This window comes from Bubalus kerabau, chromosome 2 (genome assembly GCF_029407905.1).
Source record: "Bubalus kerabau isolate K-KA32 ecotype Philippines breed swamp buffalo chromosome 2, PCC_UOA_SB_1v2, whole genome shotgun sequence".
NCBI lineage: Eukaryota > Metazoa > Chordata > Mammalia > Artiodactyla > Bovidae > Bubalus > Bubalus kerabau.
The window spans coordinates 93,336,048-93,353,205 of record NC_073625.1 but is presented as its reverse complement, the minus strand read 5'-3'; the positions used below and the strand labels follow the sequence as shown (position 1 = coordinate 93,353,205).

The following is a 17,158-nucleotide window of genomic DNA, read 5'->3' as shown; positions in this document are numbered from 1 at the left end:
CACCAAATTACTTCACTTTATCCATCAAATTTGTCCCACTGACAGTTGCCCACTCTGCTAAAATCACCTGCTTTGTTAATTATCCCATCACTCTCCAGCCTCCATCCAAAGAAGTGCATTATCAAGTAACAACCACTGGGATTTTAAGCAAACTTGGTAGAGAAAAAGTACATACATATGAGAAACAAACACAACTAAATCAAGTCCTCCTGGAGAGCTTAAGAGTTTCCCAACAGTAAAATGATCCCTAAAATCTAAGTTAGCTAGGAAAAGAAGACCGGTGGTAGCCTGGCATTAATTTCAGTTACAGTAAATGTGATTAATTATTTCCTTATTTGATAACAGCTGATAATTTCACAAAATACAGCAAGAGTAGCCAGAGATAAGAACTTCAAAGTCCATAGCCAGTTACATGCACAACACTGTTGATGTGTGCAAGGACTTTCAGGTCTAAATATTCAAAGATAATCTAAAAACCAAAACTGATATCCACAACCATAAACAAATCCATGCCCTAAGTAAATTCAGCATTTTCACTGGCTAAAGTTTCTAAGGCAAACACGTGTCAATGTAACAAATAAGGCTATATGAAATGAAACTGCTTTTTAGGCCAGGTTATCAGATAAGAATTTCTTGTAGGTGATGAATAGACTTGTTTGAAATGTATCCCATCTGGGAATCATCATGATGCACAAGCTGTAGCCCAAGAGTGCACCCATTCTTTAAGAGAGGGTGGGAAGTACATGCTGGACAGAGGAATTAAAAAGTCTCCCAGAGGAATGTATCTGGTATTTTTGAGAACTCAGAAGGCCAGAGTGGTGGGGGTGAAAGGAGTGAAAGAGTGATGACAGCCAGAGCTGAATTTGGAAGGATAGATCAGATCTACATCTCTGTTTACCACTGAAAGAGTTTGAGCATTTCAGTATGATGAGAAATCAGAGATTTCATTCTCTCTGGTTGCCAAGTGTAGAGTGAACTGGAGAACAGCAAGAGGAGAAGGCTGAAGACAAGCTGACATGTTATGGCTACCCAGTAGCCGACCAGCATCATCTTTGTGTGTCACAAGTCAACACTTACCTCATATACAAAAAGCATCTAAGCACCCCCTCAGTACTCAAGTAGAGTAACTACCTCTCTCAGTTATGTTACCCCTTTCTTTTATTTACACTTCCTTCACTTGGCATAGTATATTTTATATATTTAGCTACTAAATTAAATGAAATAATATGTTAGGTATTTCTCATAGCATTTAACACATGATAATTGTGAATATTATTCCTTTTTCTTTCTTCTGAGCTATAAATACTCACTCATCATTTTCTCACTTCTGCAGGGAAGACTACTATGAACTACTCTCACTAGATATTACCAATCTCACTAGATATTACCAATAAAGCCACAATCAAGGGATTCTGCAGTGAAAGATTGATAAGGCAAGAGGAAGTTTGATAAAAGGATATTTTAGCAAACAAAGTTGGGGTGCCAGTCATGGATATTGAAAGTTGGGGAAAGAATATGGCTTTAATGAGCCAGGGAGGTAAGAGTTTGAGTGTGCATGCCAAGTCTCTTCAGAAAATACTAAGTTGTGTCAGACTCTTTGAGACCCTATGAACTGTAGCTCACCAGGCTCCACTGTCTATGGGATTCTCCAGGAAGTAATACTGGAGTGGGTTGTTGTGCCCTCCTCCAGGGGATCTTCCCAACCCAGGGACTGAACCTGTGTCTCTTATGTCTCCTGCATCAGCAGGCAGGTTCTTTACCCCTAGTGCTACCTGGGAAGCCAGGTAAGAGTTTGCAGGAGTGTAAAGATAGAATGAAGGGAAGAAAGGTCCTGTGTGAATGCCTAGAACAGGCAGATTTCACTGCATGCCAGCTATTTTTAAGTGGTTAGAAAGGGGGTGAATAGTCCCTGTATCTTCTTCACTAATATATCCTCATGTCATAGCCTCGGGCCAGGCACATAGGAGAATCTCAAAAGTGCTACTGCACAATTGTATATAATGTACACTTCAGACAGAGAGAAGTTGTTAAACTGAGGAAATGCAATCAAAGCCATCCTGAGGAAAGAATTGCCTGACCTTGTGTTGTATGGAGAATCCAAGTAGGGCAGCATCTTGGAGATAACTCTTCTTTAAACAACAGGAACATAACCAGAAAAGAGTGGCCATGGCATTATTTCTGGAAGGCAGAAAAGAAGGAAAACAAAGGAAGAAAAGTGTGTAATTATGTTTTACTAACGTGGTATTGGAGAAGACTCTTGAGAGTCCCTTGGACTGCAAGAAGATCCAACCAGTCCATTCTAAAGGAGATCAGTACTGGGTGTTCTTGGGAAGGAATGATGCTAAAGCTGAAACTCCAGTACTTTGGCCACCTCATGTGAAGAGTTGACTCATTGGAAAAGACCCTGATGCTGGGAGGGATTGGGGGCAGGAGGAGAAGGGGATGACAGAGGATGAGATGGCTGGATGGCATCACTGACTCGATGGACATGAGTTTGAGTGAACTCTGGGAGTTGGTGATGGACAGGGAAGCCTGGAGTGCTGCAATTCATGGGGTCACAAAGAGTCAGACATGACTGAGCGACTGAACTGAACTGAACTGAACAGTATCATCCCATAATAGATTCATAGTAAAAAAGTACAAAGACAGCAGAGGCTTCTTTCTGAAGAGCTCTAATAATATGATTCAGGCCTAATGTGTGTGGTTTAAACCCTTGTAGTATTTTTCTCTATTTCATGTCCCCTCTCATCTTAGCTATGGCATTTGGCATTATTCTTTTAAGTTTAAATTATTGGCCTAATCCTGGTGTCCACCCCTTCTTTCTGGCAAAAGTCACGGTATATCCATTTGAGCTCAGAGTCATTGGCTCATTGAACCAATTAATGAATGATTCATCTATTTCTGACAACCCCTGATAGAGGTGGAAATCCATCCAGTAGTCACTTACAGAAACAGTACAAAATTTAAAAAAGAAAAAATCAAAGTTCCAATGCCCCTAAAGAACAGTAGTTCTCAAAGTACTTGTCCAGCTCTTGGTAAACCTCTGAGATCTACCATAGGCAGCTACAGAAGCAAAATTCTAACAATGGAAAAAGGCTGGAAATGAAGAATCTACCTATTTCTGATTCACACTATGTATGCAGTTTCTTACCATAAGGACTGATGGGATCCAAGCACTAGTGACTGTGATGGATGGTGGGAGGGTTTAGGGCCATGTGAATATTAGACAGAGCATTCTCAGGAAGAAAGTTTTTTGGCTTCAAATAGACATGACTCTATTGGAGAGGGTGCTGGCTACTGTGGAACAACCCTAGGATTTGGTGTGATGAACCTCCTCAGTAAAAAATATTTTATCATCCTGTAGTCATTCTTCTCTCTACCTTGACATGCTGCCACATCTGATACATACAAGCAGGCCCACACATCAAGGTTTGCACAAGGCAACCAAAAATCTAGCACCGAAGCTGACAGCAAGCTAGGGGAAATAATCAAAACAAAGTGGAAAAAAAATGTCTTGGGAGCAAATAACACACTATGCTTGGATGAACTTGCCTTACATAGACTTTTCCGAAATGTATATTTTTCAGACAGATGTTTTTGTTCTCATGCTCAATAATGCAGGAAAAAATAGGAAGAGATAAAAATGGCTTACAGGGCAAGGACATCAGCTATACATCTTATATAACCCAAACCTCAACAGAAACCATACTTGTTTTCTATATGCCAGAGTCTCCAATTCTTTGCATACCGACCAAGCTAAGACATAAATTAGATGCCAGAATTCTCAATACACACTAATTTTCTGATTAAATTCATGAGTGATAAATGATTTGAACATACATTTGATCTGCTAGTTTTTCACCATGATGGATAAAACTATTTCCCTTTGGTGAGTTAAAGGCATCCAGTTACTTAACAGCCTCTCCTGAATCTAATTCCATAAACAATCATTGTAAGTCTTATTTTGAAAGCTCTAGTGTTTTCCTTCCCCCAACCAAGTCATAAAATTTAGCTTTGTCTTATTTAATGCATCCCCTCATCTCATTGCCATATCTTGTTCATAAAAATAGTATGAATAAAAATTTTAAGGGAAGGGAGCCCTGTATTCATGGCTTAGACTTGTGTATGTTTCATAGCTAATTAATAAGTATTCAACTTGAAAATGTTATGCCTTTCTTATGTTAACAAACATAATTCTTTTTAAAATTCTGTGCAAGCAATTAAATAGTTTATGTGGCAGCTTCCATACCAAGTTCTAATTATTCTGTATGAATATAGGTAATGTAATAATTAACCACCTTCAATTCCTGAACAGGAAATAGCAAGCCCTTTGTTCCATTAGCAGGGATGTACCGTGGTCCAGCACCGGTGGATCCAGGGAATTTGAAGCGGGGACGGCATCGGCGATCAGGAAACAATAGTTTATTTAAATGTTATTTAAAGATATAAAGAGTGATTAAATAAGGATAGCTCAGTAGGAAAATTCAGTGGTGAAAAGAGGCTGAATAACTTGGTTTATGTGGAAAGCCAATAAAATTTCAAGACAAGAAATTTGCATCACCTACGTAGGCCACAGGTGTCCTTCCGTTCTCCCAAAGGAGAGGCGACACTAAGGCCTCCCTGGTCAGATCTTAGAAGCCCAGGCATAATTAGTAGGCTTGACGAGCCTCCACGCTCCAGATGGGAATTCAGCCAGAAAGTGAGAGAAAGAATGACATGGAGAGACCAGTCTTTCTAGGAACTGATCCCATTCTTTATTTTCCAGGGTCCGCTTTTATACAGAGATGTAATACAAAAGTCACGTGGGGTCAGCAGTCCTGACTTTTATCAAAATCAGGTGCTTCATACAAATGTATACAAAGGTCTTAGGGGTGTTATATCATCTTCTGGCCAGGGGGCCTGCTGACAATTTATGACCCTCTCCTTGTGACAGTGGTCAGTCAACCAGAACACTTGTTTTTCCATGAGTGATTATTCTTAAAACAGACGCCACCTTCCGAAGGCACCAGATAAAGTTACATTCCTATAGGGTGAGGGTGTAGTGGGTTTTAATTAAGGAAAGAATTTGCTTAGCCTAAGGTCTAACGTGATTAATATCAAAGGTTAATACTTATTTCTTCTATATATTCATTAATGTGTATAAGGGCAGGGGATGTGGAGACTTAGCAGTAAACATTGGCTCAACAAATGAAAAACCCTTCACCAATACAATTTCTAATCAGCCCACTATACTACCCTAATAATTTCCTAACTTCTCAAAAGAACTTGTTTTTAGAAGGTTTAAAGCATCTCGTGCCTCTCACAGTTGGGAGGCTGTGAACAATCACATGTGGCCGGACAAACCTGTCAGGCAGGCTAGAGAACTTTCAGAGGAGTTTGTAGGTTGAAACACTCCTGTCACGCCCAGGAATTATTATTAACTGGAGCTCTAAGTTAACTCCTTCTCCAAGAGAGGTGGTGGGGGACAGCCCCCCGTAAAGTCAGAGGTGTAGGTGAGAGTACAAAGTAGTAAAGTAGGCAGACTCTGGTTTTGGGGGTAGATGCTCGAGAATTTCCAGGGGGACTCCTGAGGCTCGATCCCACCTTTGCGTATGCCGAGCCTCCTTCCTCATGACCTTTGCCACGGAAGGAGTTCCTCATGCTGGCTCCTGGCAGGGATGAATTTGGCACTCATTAACTACCTTAACTTCTTTTTCCATAAGTAGCAATAAAATTGGTAATCTAAAGAGACAAGACATGGATATTTTGCCTAAGATAATAAGCAGAATCATTTTAGGATAAGCATTTAAAATATGTGGATTATTTAAAGATTTTAATCAAGTAAATCCCTAGATCACTGCATAAAGGATATGAATTATTCAGTGAAATATTTGCTGGTAAGCAAGTATACTTAATGATACATTTCATTCCTATTTAGCTGATGAAATAAAATCTAAGAAATCCAAAGTAAAACCTTCTTCCCCGTTCAACCTCTCAGATAATATTTTCCTTTTAGTGAAACCTAAAGAAACCGGAGAAGGCAATGGCACCCCACTCCAATACTCTTGCCTGGAAAATCCCATGGACGGAGGAGCCTGGTAGGCTGCAGTCCATGGTGTCACGAAGAGTTGGACACGACTGAGTGACTTCACTTTCACTTTTCACTTTCATGCATTGGAGAAGGAAATGGCAACCCACTCCAGTGCTCTTGCCTGGAGAATCCCGGGGAAAAGGGAGCCTGGTGGGCTGCCGTCTCTGGGGTCACACAGAGTCGGACACGACTGAAGCGACTTAGCAGCAGCAGCAAAGAAACCTAAAAAGACACACTTACTTAATCTTTTTATCATAAGCAAAACAACAGGTGGTGGTTGTTCTTGTTTAGTCCCTCAGTCATGTCTGACTCTGAAACCCCATAGACTATAGCCCACCAGGCTCCTCTGTCCAGGGAATTCTCCAGGCAAGAATACTGGAGTGGATTCCAGTTCCTTCTCCAAGGGATCTTCCTGACCCAGGGATAGAACTCATCTTTCCCTGCATTGGCAGGTGGATTCTTTGCTGCTGAGCCATCAAGGAAGTCTAAAACAACATGCACCAGGGCCTAAATTTCTTTTTAAAAATACATCTAACTAGAAATTGAGGTTGCCCCACCCACATTTAATACATTCTCTTGAATTATTCTTTATTTTTCTTCAACCCTTTATTGTCAGCATTAGTTTAACATTCTTCTTGTAGGAAATTACAGACCCAGGTTAAACTACCTGAAAGGAAAACAGGTAAATATATTGGTCAACACTAGCAATGGCACTGAACCAAAAACCCACAAGAAATATACAGGTGCTAGAACAAAGTCAGATTATTGACCACAATAAGGAGTTTCCCCCTCTCTCCCTTCCTCTTTCTCTGTCTCTGAATACTGGCTCAACTATTTGTCTTCCTTAGTACACATGGTAGAAAATATAGGTACCCCAAATTCCCATGTTTACATATAATACTATTATAGAGACTGACTTTTTATATTTAGAACTAAAAATTCTTAAGTTTCCCCCAAACCCACAGTTTTACAAAGCAACTATTCTCTAATCCTTATTTTAATTCTGCTCTGGGTTTCTTATTTTGACCTTAACTGTATAGGCTTGCAAGCAAGAATCACCATATTTTTCAGAAAGAACAATGCCATGAAAAAACAAATTCGGCAAAGATAATTTGTACCTCAGATAAGCACTTTTCAGTTCAGTTCAGTTCAGTTCAGTCACTCAGTCATGTCTGACTCTTTGCGACCCCATGAATCGCAGCACACCAGGTCTCCCTGTCCATCACCAACTCCCAGAGTTCACTCAGACTCATGTCCATCGAGTCAGTGATGCCATACAGTCATCTCATCCTCTGTCGTCCCCTTCTCCTCCTGTCCCCCAATCCCTCCTAACATCAGTGTTTCCCAATGGGTCAACTCTTCACATGAGGTGGCCAAAGTACTGGAGTTTCAGCTTTAGCATCATTCCTTCCAAAGAAAGCCCAGGGCTGATCTCCTTTAGAATGGACTGGTTGGATCTCCTTGCAGTCCAAGGGACTCTTGAGAGTCTTCTCCAATACCACAGTTCAAAAGCATCAACTCTTCAGCACTCAGCTTTCTTCACAGTCCAACTCTCACATCCATACACGACCACTGGAAAAACCATAGCCTTGACTAGATGTTATTAGAGCAAGTAAAATAGAATTTTTAAATATATACTTGAAGACTCACACAAGAATATGGCAATCTTTTAAACAATTACGTAGAGAGGACTTTTGATTCCAGATATAATGATTTACTTGGATTGATTAATGCTAATCAATCCCTGTAACATGAATAATTGTGAAGCTGAACAAAATGTATGAAAACCCTATGTTTAGGCACTGGATGACTGGCAGCACATAAACCTTGAGGAAAGAGAAAGCCCATGAGATTAACCCCACAGTCACCTCAGTTCTCAACCTGGAGATAATTTCCTAACTTTATTGACTTTTCTCACATGTTTTTCATCGTGCCTGAGTTTGGCACAGTGGAAATTCACAGCTGTAATTCAGAGAGAATATGGAAGTCCTAATGAGCTGAGGACAATAAAGAAGGTTGAGCGTAGAAGAACTAATCCTGTCAAATTGTGGTGATAGAGAAGACTGTTGAGAGTGCTGTGACTGCAAGGAGATCAAATCAGCCAATCCTACAGGACATCAACCCTGAATATTCATTGGAAGGACCATTACTGAAGCTGAAACTCCAAAACTTTGGCCACATGATGTGAAGAGCCCACTCACTGGAAAAGACCCCAATGCTGGGAAAGATTGAAGGCAAAAGGAGAAGGGAATGGTAGAGGATGAGATGATTAGATAGCATCACCAACTCAGTGGACATGAACTTGAGCAAACTTTGGGAAATAGTGAAGGACGGAGGAGACTGTCATGCTACAGTCCATGGGGTTACAAACAGTCAGACACAACTTGACCATTGAACAAAATAAGAGCAATGGACTGAGGAAGTAGATGTCAGTGTTTAGGGTAGCTGAAGCAGCTGGAATCTGAGGGCATCAGACAGGAAGAAGCTGTGGAAGGGATAGATAGAAATTTATATGAGGGTTCAGGCAAGCCCTTCATTAAAGGCTAAGTTGCATATGTACAAGGTGAGCCTTCAGTAGACCTACCAGAAAACAGCTGGTATAGGGTTCAGAGCCAACATTAGGTATTGGACAGCAGTGGAAGTTTTGGTCTTGTCCAGATAGACAGTGTAGATCTATATATTTATAAAACACTAGGGGTATCCTGGGAATCCAGGTGAGACATCACAAGGTTTAGAACAGATTTCTCTAGATTTGCCCAACAAAATGAAAAACCAAATCCTAACAACAACAACAACAAAAACTCAAGTAAGATATAATTTGGAGGAATTTGAATCCTGGGAAGTTGCAGTATCTTGGGAAATACTTTATACTTTTGTGAGATATACATTAACCAAATGAAAACCATGCTTATAAAAACTCAAGGTGTTTAATAATTATTAAATTTTTTACTAGAACAAAATTAAGACACTTAGAAGGAAATGGCAGAATCCATATTCTCTACAATTTATTATTCCAAATATAGTATGTAATAATAAATTATATGATATACAAAGAAATAGGAAAATGTGATCCATAGACACAAGAAAGCAATCAACAGAAACCAGCCCTGTGACAGGCTTATTGTTGACTTTAGCAAACAAAGCTGTTAAACAAACTATTGTGAATACATTCTAAGAACTCAAGAAAAATATAAACAAAAAATTAAAGGAAAATATAGTAATAAAAAGTAAACTGAAAGGAGTCCTTAGCAGGAAAAAATGAAAATTTAGAATAATAAAAGAACATTCTAGAGCTGCAAAAGTAATGAAATGAAAAAGAAAATCACTAAAAGTCACTGCTTATCAACAGAAGGGACAAGGACTCAGTAAATTTGATGATGGGTCAGTAGATATTACCCAATCTGAAGAATAGCAAGAAGAATAAAGAAAACTGAAGAGAGTAATAGTGACCTGCTGGAAGGCAGAAAGAATGGTCTAAACAGGTATGTAACCTGAGCCTTAGGAGCAGAAAAGATAGTGAATGTAACAAAGTATTTGAGGCAATCAATTTTTCCCTGTTTTGATGCAAAACATTGATTTATGTATCCATAAACTCAACAAACATCAAATAGTATAAATGCAAAGAAAACAATATCATACTCAAATTACTAAAATATAACTATAAAGAGAAACTCTTGGAAAATAGAGAAAAGAGATTCATTACACACAAGAAGAAAACAATGAACTTATAGCTAACAATGATATAAATTATAATTGTTTTCTCATAAGAAATAATGTAAATCAGACAACAATGGAAGAAAATATGTTAAGTGCTAAAAGAAAAAAAATGTTAACTCAGAATTCTGATCCAGTAAAACTATCCTTCAAAAATAAGAATGAATTATAAACATGTTGAAATATTAAATCTGATAGAATTCATTGCCCACAGAACTTCACAAAAGGTAAAAAAGGTGTTCTTCAAAATGAAGAAAAATAATGTAAGGTAGAAATCACGTCTATTGGAAGGTAGAAAGAATACTGGAAATGGTAGATAAAGAGGCAAAATAAATAACTACATTTTTCTGGTCATAACTTTCTTAAAAGACATCTGACTCTAAGGCAAAATTAATAATGCTGTAAGGTGGTGTTTATAACATGTGTTGAAGAAAACAATATGAAAATAAGAGTACAAAAATGGATATAGGGTAAATGAAATTAAATGTCATTTTTTTACATTTATCAAGAAGGAAATGGAAGATGGAGACTATCAGATATGAAATGAAAAGTGGAAAGTAGAAATTCATGCAATATTAAATTTACATAGAATTTGATAAGTTAGGCTGCATGTTGTTAGGCTTAGAGCAACAATAACAACAAAACAACTTAATTAATTAAAAATGAATAGAAATAGATAAAATACAATTTACTGCTAAAAGCATTGAATTAGTCTCAAAGAAGTACGAAAGGAATATAGAGTAATAAAAAGACAAAAGAATAAATGGAGCAGAAATATCAAAGGGGAAAAGGCAACCTACTAAATGGGAAAATATATTTTACAAATCATATACCCAATAAGAGGCTAATATCCAAAATAGATAAAGAACACATATAACTCAAAAACAGCAACAAATTCAATTAGAACCAGAGATCAAATTGCCAACATTCATTGGATCATTGAAAAATCAAGAGAGTTCCAGAAAAACATCTACTTCTGCTTTATTGATTATGCCAAAGCCTTTGACAGTGTGGATCACAACAAACTGGAAAATTCTGAAAGAGATGGGAATACTAGACCACCTGACCTGCCTCTTGAGAAATCTGTATGCAGGTCAGGAAGCAAAAGTTAGAACTGGACATGGAACAACAGATTGGTTCCAAATAGGAAAAGGAATATGTCAAGGCTGTATATTGTCACCTTGCTTATTTAACTTATATGCAGAGTACGTCATGAGAAATGCTGGGCTGGATGAAGCCCAAGCTCGAATCAAGATTGCTGGGAGAAATATCCATAACCTCAGATATGCAGATGACACCACCCTTATGGCAGAAAGTGAAGAAGAACTAAAGAGCCTCTTGATGAAAGTGAAAGACAAGAGTGAAAAAGTTGGCTTAAAGCTCAACATTCAGAAAACTAAGATCATGGCATCTGGTCCCATCACTTCATGGCAAACAGATGGGGAAACAATGGAAACACTGACAGACTTCATTTGTTTGGTCTCAGAATCACTGCAGCTGGTGACTGCAGCCATGAAATTAAAAGACACTTACTCCCTGGAAGGAAAGTTATGACCAACCTAGACAGAATATTAAAAAGCAGAGACATTACTTTGCCAACAAAGGTCTGTCTAGTCAAAGCTTTGGTTTTTCCAGTAGTCATGTATGGATGTGAGAGTTGGACTATAAAGAAAGCTGAGCACCGAAGAATTGATGCTTTTGAACTGTGGTGTTGGAGAAGACTCTTGAAAATCCCTTGGACTACAGGGAGATTCAACCAGTCCATCCTAAAAGAAATCAGTCCTTAATATTCATTGGAAGGCCTGATTGCTGAAGCTGAAGCTCCAACAGTTTGGCTGCCTGATGCAAAGAACTGACTTATTTGAAAAGACCCTGATGCTGGGAAAGATTGAAGGCAGGAGGAGAACAGTGTGACAGAGGATGAGATGGTTGGATGGCATCATCAGCTCAATGGACATGAGTCTAACTAAACTCCTGAAGTTGGTGATGGACAGGGAGGCCTGGTGTGCTGCATTCCATGCTCTCACAAAGAGTTGGACATGAGTGAGTGACTGAACTGAGCTGAGGACATGAACAAAGAATTTTCCAATGAATACACAGAGATAACCAACAGGTACATGAAAAGATGCTCAACATCACTAATAACCAGAGAAATGCAAATCAAAACCATAATGAGATATTATCTTACACCACTTAGAATGACTATTCTCTAAAACTTAAGAAAGAACAAATGTTGGAGAGGATATGAGAAAAGCGAACACTCATACACTATTGGTGTTACTATAAATTGCTACTGCTACTGCTAAGTCGTTCAGTCGTGTCCGACTCTGTGTGACCCCAGAGACGGGAGCCCACCAGGCTCCCCCATCCCTGGGATTCTCCAGGCAAGAACACTGGAGTGGGTTGCCATTTCCTACTCCAATGCATGAAAGTGAAAAGTGAAAGTGAAGTCGCTCAGTTGTGTCCGACTCCCAGCAACCCCATGGACTGCAGCCCACCAGGCTCCTCCATCCATGGGATTTTCCAGGCAAGAGTACTGGAGTGGGGTGCCATTGCCTTCTCCGATAAATTGCTACAACCGCTATAAAAAACAGTATGGAGATATCTCAAAAAATTAAGAATAAAACTATCATATGACCCAGCTATCCCATTTTTCAGTATTTATCTGAAGCACACAAAAACACTAACTCAAAAATGTTGCATGTACTCCTATGTTCAATGCAGTGTTATTTACAATAGCCAAGATATGGAAACACCTAAGTGTCCATTGTTGGATGAATGGGGACAAATGGATAAAGAAGATGTGGTATATTATATGTATCCACACATACACATATATACATGTACATATTACATACACACAGAATGGAATGCTACTTAGTTATATAAAAGAATGAAATGTCTTGCTATTTGCAACAACATGGATAGACCTACCTAAGGAGACAAAAGACCTGTATTCAAAAAAGTATAAGATACTGATGAAAAACATCAAAGACAACACAAACAGAGATATATACCATGTTCTTGGATTGGAATAATCAATATTGTGAAAATGACCATACTACTAAAGCAATCTACAGATTCAGTGTAATCACTATCAAATCACCAATGGCAATTTTCCACAGAATTAGAAAAAAAATTTAATTTGTATGGAAACACAAAAGACCTCATATTTCAAAGCAAGCTGGAGAAACAAAAACGGATCTGGGGAAATTAGGCTCTCTGACTTCAGACTATACTATAAAGTTATAGTCATCAAAACAGTATGGTATTGGCACAAAAACAGAAATGTAGATTAATGAAACAGGATAGAAAGTTCAGAGATAAACCCACACATAAATGCACGTATGGTAACCTAATCTATGACAAAGAGGGCAAGAATATGTAAGGAGAAAGTCTCTTCAATAAGTGGTGCTGGGAAAACTGTACAGTTACATGTAAAAGAACAAAATTAGGACACTCCTTAATGCCATACACAAAAATAAACTCAAATGGAGTGAGGACTTAAACCTGGACACTATAAAACTCTTAGAGGAAAACATAGGCAGAACACTCTGAAATAAATCTCAGCAAGATCTTTTTCAATCTACTTCCAAGAGTAATGAAAATAAAAGTAAAAAATAGGACCTAATTAAGGGCTTCCCTGGTGGCCCAGTGGTAAAAAATCCACCTGCCAATGCAGGAGAGGTAGATTCAATCCCTGGTCGAGGATGAGCCTCTGGATAAGGCAATGACAACCCACTCCAGTATTCTTGCCTGGAGAACTCCATGAAGCCTGGCATGCTACAGTTCATGGGGTTTCAAAGAGTCAGACACAGTAGCAACTGAACAACAACCACCACCTAATTAAACTTAAAAGCTTTTGCATAGCAAAGGAAACCATACACAAAATGAGAAGACAATCCTCAGAATGAGAAGTATTTGAAAATGAAGCAATGAAGAAGGGATTAAATCTCCAAAATATACAAATAGCTCACACAGCTCAATATCAAAAAAATAAGTAACCCAGTCAAAAAATGGATAAATAGATATTTCTTCAAAGACATACTGATGACTAAAAAGCAAATGAAAAGAAGCTCAACATCACTAATTATTATAGAAATGCAAATACAAAACTACAATGAGGTACAGCCTCACACAAGTCAGAACGGCCATCATTAAAAAGTCTACAAACAATGAACATGGGAGAGGCTGTGGAAAAAAGGGAACCCTTCTACTCTGTAGGAATTAAATTTATGCAGCCACTATGGAGAACAGTATGGAGGTACTTAAAAAACTAAAACGAGAGCTACCATATGTCCCAGCAATCCCAATGCTGGGCATATATATGGAGAGAAAACCATAACTTGAAAAGATACATGCACCCCAATGTTAATTGCCAACACTATTTATAATAGCCAAGACATGGAAGCAACCTAAATGTCCATTAACAGGGGAATGGATAAGAAGATGTGGTATATTATATATAATGCAATATTGTGTGCTGTGCTTAGTAGTTCAGTCATGTCCAACTCTTTGTGACCCCATGAACTGTAGCCCGCCATGGGATTCTACATGAAAGAATACTGGAGTGAGTGACCATGCTCTCCTCCAGAGGATCTTCCCAACCCAGGATCAAACCCAGGCTTTCTGATTGCAGGAGGATTCTTTACCATCTGAGCCGCCAGTTTCCCTGGAGACACCAGAGACACAGATTCAATTCCTGTATCAGGAAGATCCCCTGGAGAAGGGAATGGCAACCCACTCCAGTATTCTTGCCTGCAGAATTGCATCCATTGGGTCACAAAGATTTGGACACAACTGAGTGGCTAACCCTAATGGAATATTACTTGGCCATTACAAAAAGAGAAAAAGAATCCTATTTGAAGCAACATGGATTGATCTAGAGATTGTCATACTGTGTAAAGTCAGACAGAGAAAGACAAATACCATATGATATCACTTATATGTGGAATTTTTTTAAAGGTACAAATGAACTAATCTATAAAACAGAAAGCTACAGATGTAGAAAGCAAACTTATGGTTACCAGGGATTAAGGGGTGGGGGGAGGGATAAATTGGAAGATTTGAACTGACATATACACACTACTATATGAAAAATAGATAATAATGACTTACTGTATAGTATGGGGAAATTTACCCAATACTCTGTAAAGCATTATATGGGAAAATAATCTTAAAAAGAATGCATATATGTATATGTATAACTGATTCATTTTACTGTATACCTGAAACTAACACAAACTGTAAATCACATATATGGTAATAAAAAAAAAATTTAATATATATATTATAAACAAAAATTTTTAAAAGCATATTCTATAGATCAGCAATTAATACCAGAATTTAAAATACGCAAAACAATATTGCCAAAATATGAAATATCAGGGGTCGTTCATTTAATTGAGCTGTAGATTCAACACAATTCCAAATATAATTCTAACAGGCTTTTTTTGGCAGACACTGACAAGTTTATTCTAAAATTTATATAGAACACAAAGTCTTAGAATAGAAAGAAACAATTTTGAAAAAGAACAAAAGTCGGATAGCTTATTGGACTTAGTTGCTAAAGCTACACTAATCAAGGGAGTGATATTAGCATAAAGGTAAGCATACAGATCAGTGGAAAAGCATAGTGTTCAACAGTAGACCTGTACATATAAATCAATCCATTTCAACAAAAGTGCCCACATAATTTAATAAAATCAAGCTTTATCAGGAAAAAGATATTCATTATTTTCTAAGCACAGCAGCTGAAGATGGGAGGTAGAAGAATCCCTCCCACAGATTCAAAAATTCTGCCTTAAGGACTAATATAACTACCAAGAAGTCACAGATAATTGGGCAAAACAGAGATTAGTTCCACAATTGCCAGGCTTCCTGTACTTGATTCAAATCACTGAGTCACTCTTTCCCTATATCTGATTTAAAGTAGCATATTAAAGGTTTTACAATTGACTTGTAGATAATTAGCAGCCAAATTGCAGTTATATTTTTAAAAATACATATATGGGATGAGCAACATAAAAAGAGGAGGGACTATTTTTTTTTTTAATCAAATGGATTTAGGTTTCACTAATCTACTTCCTTGTTTGATAATAGAACTTCCTGGCAGAAAAAAGAAATAATGTATTTGCATTCATTAGATCTAACCTGCCTCAGTCATGGGTGAAGGCCCTTTAACAGAAAATTGATTTTTATTTTATATGATAAATAAGTGCATCTATATATAGAACATCAACTTTTGTCAAAAATATTATCTCTAAGTTATTTTTAATTGCATAGGCTCATTTTGGTAGAATCATTTCTTAATGAGATTTAGCTTGATTTGAGTAAGAAAAAAAATAATTGTATAAATGCCTCATTTGTTCCTGCTCATTTGAATGGCAGCCAAAGTAATACTGTCTCAAAGAGATGTTTTTTTCCAAATGTGGTTTATGCAGTAATGTTATTGATGTTAACATTTCCAGTCATTATTACTACGAAGCTAAATATCACCAATATCCATTCATTTCTGTTCAACACAGAAGATGTGGGACAAGTTTGGGAGGCCCTATATTGACCATATTCCATTTTCCCTTTATCTCCTCACAAAGTTCATGAAGTTTATTTCTTTGTTGTTGTTGCATCATATTTTGATAGTGTGTCCATTTTTAAATGCCCTTCTTCCCAAATAACTGAAACACAAAAATAGTACAGGGAAGGAAAGTCATGTTAACACTGACTGCCCTTTAAATACAAAGGCTGTTACTGGTGGCAGATGGATTTTTGCCCTGAAGAGCTTCATCTTCTCCTTTTCTCCTGTCAAAACAAAATTAAGCTTTGGTAATTAAATATTTCAGTGAATTTGAATTGTGAAAAAAGCTAATTTGGACCTTAGACCATTTAGCATTTATTGCCTGTGAGAGAGAAAGGTGGATGCTTTAGCCTGAAGTATGTTAACTGTCTACAAAGTAATTTCAAGAGATAATTCTAAATCCTGCAATGTAATTTGAGTACTCTGAATCAGGCAGGAATTCCCTGCTCTATTTATTTATACTATTTCACCAAATATATGTAAACAAAATCGTGAACATATTCATTTTTATTCTCCCCTTTAACCAATTTTACCAATTTTATAAGGATCTAACTGAATTTTGTATTCACTGTTTTCATTTTTTTTTTCTTTTAGAAATAGGCAGATTATCATGGAACATGAAGAAGAAGTACAATACATAGGAATATAGGGAGTTCATTGTATATAAAATTTTTTGCGTTGTCTCAATGTTGAAACTGAGACATTTACGAATTGTGTCTCCAGGCATACTCTGCCATTACCATCATCATGTAACAGAGATGAATCATCATTAACATGACTAAGGGTGGCAGAAATAA

At 37.6% G+C, this 17,158-nt stretch overlaps 1 long non-coding RNA gene across 1 annotated transcript in view; it reads right to left on the bottom strand.

Moving 5' to 3' along the window:
- LOC129644812 (uncharacterized) overlaps nt 1-17,158 on the bottom strand; it is a 35,516-nt gene that overhangs the window by 11,472 nt on the left and 6,886 nt on the right. Inside the window, exon 2 of the long non-coding RNA XR_008710990.1 lies at nt 2,079-2,178. This is a non-coding gene — a long non-coding RNA (uncharacterized LOC129644812). The remainder of the gene's footprint in view (nt 1-2,078; nt 2,179-17,158) is intronic.